The sequence below is a fragment of the Triplophysa dalaica genome, chromosome 11, assembly GCF_015846415.1.
Source record: "Triplophysa dalaica isolate WHDGS20190420 chromosome 11, ASM1584641v1, whole genome shotgun sequence".
In the NCBI taxonomy this organism is placed as follows: Eukaryota; Metazoa; Chordata; class Actinopteri; order Cypriniformes; family Nemacheilidae; genus Triplophysa; species Triplophysa dalaica.
In genome coordinates this window covers 2,710,170-2,717,532 of record NC_079552.1, presented here as the reverse complement: position 1 = coordinate 2,717,532, position 7,363 = coordinate 2,710,170, and the positions used below count along the sequence as shown (strand labels likewise).

Sequence of the window (7,363 nt, the reverse complement as noted above, 5' to 3'; positions counted from 1 at the left end):
CTTTCTTTTTTTATTAATATATAAAAACAAAACCTGATTATTATTAAGGCTGGTGCTAGTGGTCACATTATGTACTGCAGTAAAAACAAGCAGCAATAGCATGAGGTAGGATGTCAAAGTGGGAACCTAAATGTAAATTATGCAAAAAACATATCAAACTCTTTTTGGCCAACGCACAGCATAATCTCCAAATCACACCACAACACCAAAAACACTTCTTGGCTTAACAAAAATGTCACAACTCGCACGTGTTATTGTTTGTTTTTTAAGTGCAAGGACAAGAGCACAGCTCAAACTCATGGTTATGGTTAAGGAAGTGTTACTTTCTTTGCATATTGTGTTTAGATATTTAACATACAAATCTTAAAGAGACAGTTCACCCAAAAAATTAAATTCTGTCTTAATTTACTCACCCTCGAGTTGTTCCAAATCTGAATACATTTTTTTTCTGGTGAACACATGAGAAAGATATTTGAAAGAAGGCTTGTAACCAAACAGTTCTTGGCCACCATTTACTACCTAGGTCGAAGATGACTATGCTAGTCAAATTGTTCATAACTGTTTGCTTTCCTACATTCATCAAAATATTATATTGTTTCAACAGAACAAATTAATTTCTAAATATTTTTTTCTAATCAGTGGGGGCCAAGAACGTTTTGGTTACAAGCATTCTATCAAATATCTTTCTCTGTGTTCAACAGAACAAATCAATTCATGCAGATTGGATACAATTTGACGGTGCGTAAATGCAGACAGAATTTTCATTTTTTGGTGAACTGTTCCTTTACTTGTGATGAACAATTACCTATCAATGCATTGTAGCTGTTGAATTGTTATGTTAATGTTGACTTTAGGCAAGAATATGACTGCAGCAAAGAATATGAGTGCAGGCCAGAATGTTTCCATTTTCACATCAACATCTTCTCCATCAGCTTGAGGCCTCCAGGTCTCCAGAGACTCTGCTCAACAACTTCAAAGATAAATTTCCCCATAATTCTACACATAGAACTTTATGAATTAATGAGAAATTGTTTTAAAGATGATTGAACTGTGTAACTTGAGCATGTAAGGAATGACACAGATTTGCTTTATTGCACAGTGATAAACACCCTCACTTGCACGCAAACAAAGAACAGTCAATCTGCTACAAATGGACACATAAATGAGAGATTACATCAACTTGAACATGAACATTCTTTGTTTTTCAGTTGAAGAAAGACTACAAAGAAAATGTAAAAATTTTGTTTTGTGAAACCAAAGCACCTTATAAAGTCTGCTGAAAGTGTCTCCCACATTTTTGGTATTAAATAGATTTGTCTTTCATTTTTCTAAATTGTCTCAAATGTTGGAAAAATATCAACAAATGTATAATTAATAATGAAATAAATGTTAATAATGGAATGCAGTTTAGTTTTCGATCTTAAAATGTTGAAAAGAAGCAAAAAGGTTTTGAAGATGGTAGACCTGACAGACGGACAGTCAGAACGACAGACACCGCATGTGTTAGGGTAAGCTGCTCTAGAAACTTGAGTCAATACAGCTGCTTGATTCATAAGGGCCAGTTTTAAAAAGAGGAATGTTTAGGACACAAACAGCAATGGATTTCTTTAGCTGGGAAATCTTTAGCTGGGCATGTCTCCTCATAAACGACTGCTTCTCTTATCCTTTAATTCCTTCCAAAGAAATAACGAAAGGCTATATTGACAATGCGGGCCAGCCGTGTTTTAGTGTTTATCGGGTTGTGGATAAGATAACAGAAAGCAACCCACTTATAAGAAACATTAATCTTGTTATAACTGGACTGAGCTCTTGTTGCGGTCATAGAGCCATAGACAGTAATGGAAAGTCTATAGTAATGTATAATGGGCTTGTGGTGTAATGTTTAGCAATATTCCTCACTTACCACATTCATTACAACATATCAAGAACATTTTTTATTGCTATAGTAATTTATTACAATAATTTTTACAAGCAAACACTATACATTTCTCAATACTTCATAGCTAGTGTTCTTTTAAAACCTGCTTTTGGACTTAGATTAGAGTTATAAATGTTTACCTGGTAAACTATAAACAATATCAATGAAGAGATTGATTGACTTAAGTCTGGCACAGATTTTTATAAGATTGGATCGCACTGATTTATATACAGTATATGGGCCATTCTACAGAATTCGTGCAAACTGCTGTTCCACATAAAAAAACACTTTTATAAAGCATTTGAGTATCCAAATCTTAGTTGTTTGCTAAGATCCTTCTAGGCAGTAAGCTTAATATATACTGTTTATAATCATAATTTATTGGGTACTTTCAATTGGGAGATTGGTGTCCCGAACCCAAACCCCTAAATTTCAATTCATGAGAATTACATTTAAAAAATGTTTTTTCCATGTTGTTTTTAAAAAATATATATTTTTGATGTTTCATTTTGGATAAAGAATCATTACTGTGTCCCTTTCTCTAATAAGCTACATGGTGAATAGATCCGTCTTATCATTTTGATGTAAATGTGTTCAAAAGTAAGAAAATCTGTGTGTAACTTTAAGGAAAGTCATTACCAAATATATTTTTTCTGCAATTAAGCAAACTCTCTTGGGCGTTATTCCCTTAAATGTAGTTTTTGTGTGCACATCTGTTCAGAACTGTGCTTGCTAACCATGTGTTGGTTAGCATCTTTAAGCTAGGCTCAAAAGTATTCAAAAATTGTCACTACCAAAACAGTCACAACCGAAACTTATCACTGGGTATCATTGTTTCGGTAGTGACAAAAATTGTTTCATCAGTGAGAAAAACAAACGCTTAAGCCTTTATTTGGGGAAACCGGCCCGATCCCCGAGCGCACCTAAAAGGCGCAATTAATGCGGGACAGCAGCCGGGCGATGCATACCCCCAAAAGACCCAAGGCTTTTGGCTGCCGAGGTGGTAGCCTGCGTTCGGAGTAGGGTATGAGAAGGCGGCTTTAGGCCCTGAGGGTGCAAGCGGTGCTGCGGTAGTGGGAGAAGATGTAGGGTCCTGCAAGAGGGGTGTCTTCTGCGGCAGCGGAGGATAGAGTTGCGAGCGGTGCTTGCTGAGGCTGCGGTTGTAGAGATGTGGGCTCCTGCGGGAGCAGTCCTTGCTGAGGCAGTAGGGAGTAGAGATGTGGGCTCCTGCGGGAGCAGTCCTTACTGAGGCAGTAGGGAGTAGAGATGTGGGCTCCTGCGGGAGCAGTCCTTGCTGAGGCAACAGGGAGTAGAGAAGCAGGCTCCTGCTGGAGCGTTGCCTGCTGAGGCAACAAGGAGTAGAAATGCGGGCTCCTGCTGGAACAGTGCTTGCTGGGGCAGTGGAGAGTAGAGATGCACGATCCTGCTTGAGGGGTGACTGCTGAGGCCGCAGAAAGTAGTTGTGCCCCCTTGTCGCTGCGGCGATACTCACTTCTGGAGGAGAGGTGTCTGCTGCGGCAGAGCAGAGACATGATTAGGGAGATGAGGGTCCGATGGGCTTCTCCTTTGCGTGAAGGGTCGTACCGGACGTAGATTTTGAATGCCTCTCATGTCCAGTGGCCAAGCGCTTGGATTTGCAGCTGGGAGAGGCCTTTTTGGGTGGCTGTTGTTGCCACGCCAATGCGGAAAGAGTGGATGGAAAAAATGATCAGCAGGTATGCCAGATTGGAGCAAAACAGACTGTTTTTGGGAATCGGAAATGAGTGCCGGGTCGATTAGAGTCGTCAATGAAGAGTGGATCAGATGAGAATTGAACATGTGGTCTTCTGAAATGAAGGTAGGCTATAAGGGCTTGATAGGGTTGAATATGTGACTGAAGATTAAATATGTAGACGAAGTGGCCTCTTTTATTTGATCTGGCTTGCTTGTTTGATGAAGAAGTATCGAGTACTGACAGGTCTGAAATAGTTGGGTGGGCTTCAGGTTAAAGCTGGAAGAGGTGGTGATTTCCAAGCATCAATGGAAACCGAAGAAGGCCAGGATGAACATGGCATCCAACGGTAAGTGGTTTTCTGGAGTCTGGGTAGGCTGGTTGGCCTCTTTGGAAGCCCTTGATAAACATGGAAGTTTGCGAAGGAGCTAGGCTCAAAAGTCCGAAACTTATCACTGGGTATCATTGTTTCGGTAGTGACAAAAATTGTTTCATTAGTGAGAAAAACAAAAACTTAAGCCTTTATTTGGGGAAACATGCCCGATCCCAGAACGCACCTACAGCCAAGGAGGGTGAGCCAAAAATGTGTTTGTGGCAATCTCTGGATAGCGCTTATATGGCCTTTTATTGAGCTGGCTTGTAGGTGCCAGCAGCCTGCAATACTGCAAATATCTGCGTTCTGATGCTGCTAGAGTCGGGAGATGGTTCCAGGGCCCGGGTGTTCAGCATCACAGTGGCTGTAGACAACACGAAGGAAGGGCGGGCCTTAGGAAGAGAAGAATATATGGGAAAAGAGAAGTCCGCTTGTTATGAAAGAAGGATAGGCTTCTCCTTTCTTTAAGGAAGGTTATCCATAAATTGAGCTTGTTGCGGCGTGAGCTAGTGAGGAATCTTTGATTCTCGAGAATTTTCGGATTTCATTCTTCACCTGAAAGTTAGGAAGATGGAAATATTTATCAGGTATTTTTGCCTGAACTTAGTCGGAAGTAATGCTTTAGGATGTGAGGCTATCAACGTTTGGTTTAAGCAGTGTCTGAGTGAGTACATTCTGAGTTTCAGGCTGAAGAGGCAATTCAGAAGACTCAAGAAATATTCACGTAGTTGAGGATTGCAGGCAATTAAGAAGACTCAAGAAATACTCACATAGGGGTTGCACTCGCTCACCATTTCATATTGCTGTGCCAACAAAAACAAAGAAGTGAGTGAATAGATTTTTATTGAGCACTGGCTGTAGTAAAGTAAATTTTATAGTATTTCTACGACACTGTTCAAGACGGAATTAATTTAATATGCAACAGTTAATCTGCACAGCAATGATGGGCCTACTTATGATGCGGCTGTGAAAGATTTGAACGATTCGTTGATAACAGATTCGGTGACTCGCTGAATCGCACAAATCGTTCGAAACAAGGATTCATTCAAAACGAAACTCAACAGTTGTTGTTCGGAGAAACGCACGCGGTTTTAAACTTTTGGAAGTGGCGAAGTAGCGCATAAACAGTAATTTGATGCTATTTAATTAAAGCTTAGTGTTTATTGCAGACGTCTTATGTGGTGGTTTTCTTTGATATCCAAGTTGGCATAAAAGTAAAGAAACTGTTTAGTACAGCTGGCAATTTTGTGACCCCTGTTAGATGTTGCCTTAAGCAAGAAAAAGTCAACATGCATGTTTTTCTTTCCCGTTATCTGTAGATCAATCAGTAATAAAAAAACATGTTTATGCAATTTGTATATGAGTGGGATTGGATTTTGAAAATGTTACCATTTAAGGAAAGATCAACGAGATTACAGAGAAATATCTTTGGCAAATACAATGGATAAATGGGAGATGAGTTAAACGTGGCAGAGTGCATGGATGGATAGAAGTGAGAGAGAGGTTATGCGGGTCAAGTGCGCTGCTGTGCTTTCAAACAAGACAGATGATGAGAACACGACTGAGCGCACAGACATGAATTCTATGGCGCCATCTTGTGGGGAATCAAATAAAATTTTATAATCGTACCAATGAGCCTTCCTAAAATGTTATCTTAAATTGGTGCTTGGAGCAGTAAAGCATTTGACGATGTGGCATAAGTAAGAAGTCCCTTAGTATTTAGGTAAATTAAATGAAAAGATATGTTTCCGCCCGGTTTCGAACCGGGGACCTTTCGCGTGTGAGGCGAACGTGATAACCACTACACTACGGAAACCGTCATGTGTAACCGCCGGGCGGTATCACTCGATAAACCGAACATCCGTTGACTGGTTTAAGGGGGTCCTGTGTTGGTTTAAGATGGCCAAAACCAGTAACAAAACATACGTAACCTAGTAGCCTATATGCTGTTTGTTTCAACAGGGGAATACAGGGCACTACTGAGATAGTTTGGGAAGTTTCAGCTCCCCTGCTCCCGAGATCGTGAATCAGTAGTAATGTTGTATCGTGTACACGGGTCCGGGCTGACTAAGGCTGACCACCCGTCCCGCTTTGCGTTGTACTGCACAGCATTTTCATCCCTGGCCCCTCACCTCGCATAGTGAACTAATGTCCCTCATTTTCATTAGTTTTTCACCAGTGTTGGTTTTTAGTTGACACATCTTTTTGACGAAGAGCTATAAAACTATCTTGAATACATTTAGATAAAACTAAGATAACTAATAAAAAAAGAAAACGATGTTTCCGCCCGGTCTCGAACCGGGGACCTTTCGCGTGTTAGGCGAACGTGATAACCACTACACTACGGAAACTTACATGTTCAAACGACGTGATCACATCAGCTTTGTTTCGTGGTATGATGTATGACGTGGCTTTCTTACAGGGTACATGATCTAAGGTCATGAAAATTGCATTTCATGGCGTGCGTAGTGTCGCCGTGTTTGAAAGTAAACAGTCTGCCAAAGTTGTAAAACCGAAGCTAAATGAACAACAAAGTTATTGGCTTGGAAAAAAGAGAGTCACGCAAACGAGTCGTCCCTTTTCCGATTCGTGGATTTACGTCACTACATATAGTCCCCGCCTACATTTTGCTAGGACTGCGCTCGAAAAATTTAATATTTTCCCCCAAAACACTGTCACTGAATCCGAAATGGCAACTCAATGAGTAGGTACTGAATTTCAGTAAGTACCCACTTAACGAGGGCTAGATGGTTACGTACTGTTTTACCTGAATGGGTCTAGTATGAATGCGATCGGCCGTCGCACGCCACATTGAAGTGATCATGTGACGTAATTCTTCTTCTGTTCCTTTTCAATTATGGCAATTTACATTTGAGGTGCATATCCGCCACCTCCTGTACTGGAGTGTGGGCCAGAGATTAGCCATGTGATGTAATGACAAGCACAACAACTTAAGTTATAAGAGACAGGTTGCATTAACAATGAAAATGTAATGAGACTGTTTTGTTGCTATCCTACATGCATAAGTCCATAAATCGGGGTATTTAGATTCTTTGTTTAAGGTTTAATGGTTACAGTAGTTGATTGTGAACCACCTGATCCAATATTCAGAGCAGCATAAACCAGCCTTAAAATTCATTCAGCAGTGTCCCGGTTTTCCTCACCATCGTCAAATTCTCCCCGCTTGTCTCTCTTCTTTCAGTCCTCAGGGAGCTCTCGTGATTGCGGTGAGGAAGTTTTGTAGCGTGCGTCTGTTTCTGATGGTTTAATGAAGGTGGTATTATGGTGTCAGTCACCTTCTGTGGCTGATTGAAACTCAGGATTTATTATACCCAGATATGGAGGCATGCACATCTAACTG

The 7,363-nt window shown here is 40.6% G+C and overlaps 2 non-coding genes across 2 annotated transcripts; both read right to left on the bottom strand.

The window, feature by feature from the left end:
- Nucleotides 1–5,745: 5,745 nt before the first annotated feature.
- trnav-cac (transfer RNA valine (anticodon CAC)) lies at nucleotides 5,746–5,818 on the bottom strand. Its single transcript has one exon. It is a non-coding gene; the product is annotated as a tRNA-Val (tRNA).
- Nucleotides 5,819–6,280: 462 nt separating this feature from the next.
- trnav-aac (transfer RNA valine (anticodon AAC)) lies at nucleotides 6,281–6,353 on the bottom strand. Its single transcript has one exon. It is a non-coding gene; the product is annotated as a tRNA-Val (tRNA).
- Between the last annotated feature and the right edge of the window lie 1,010 nt (nucleotides 6,354–7,363).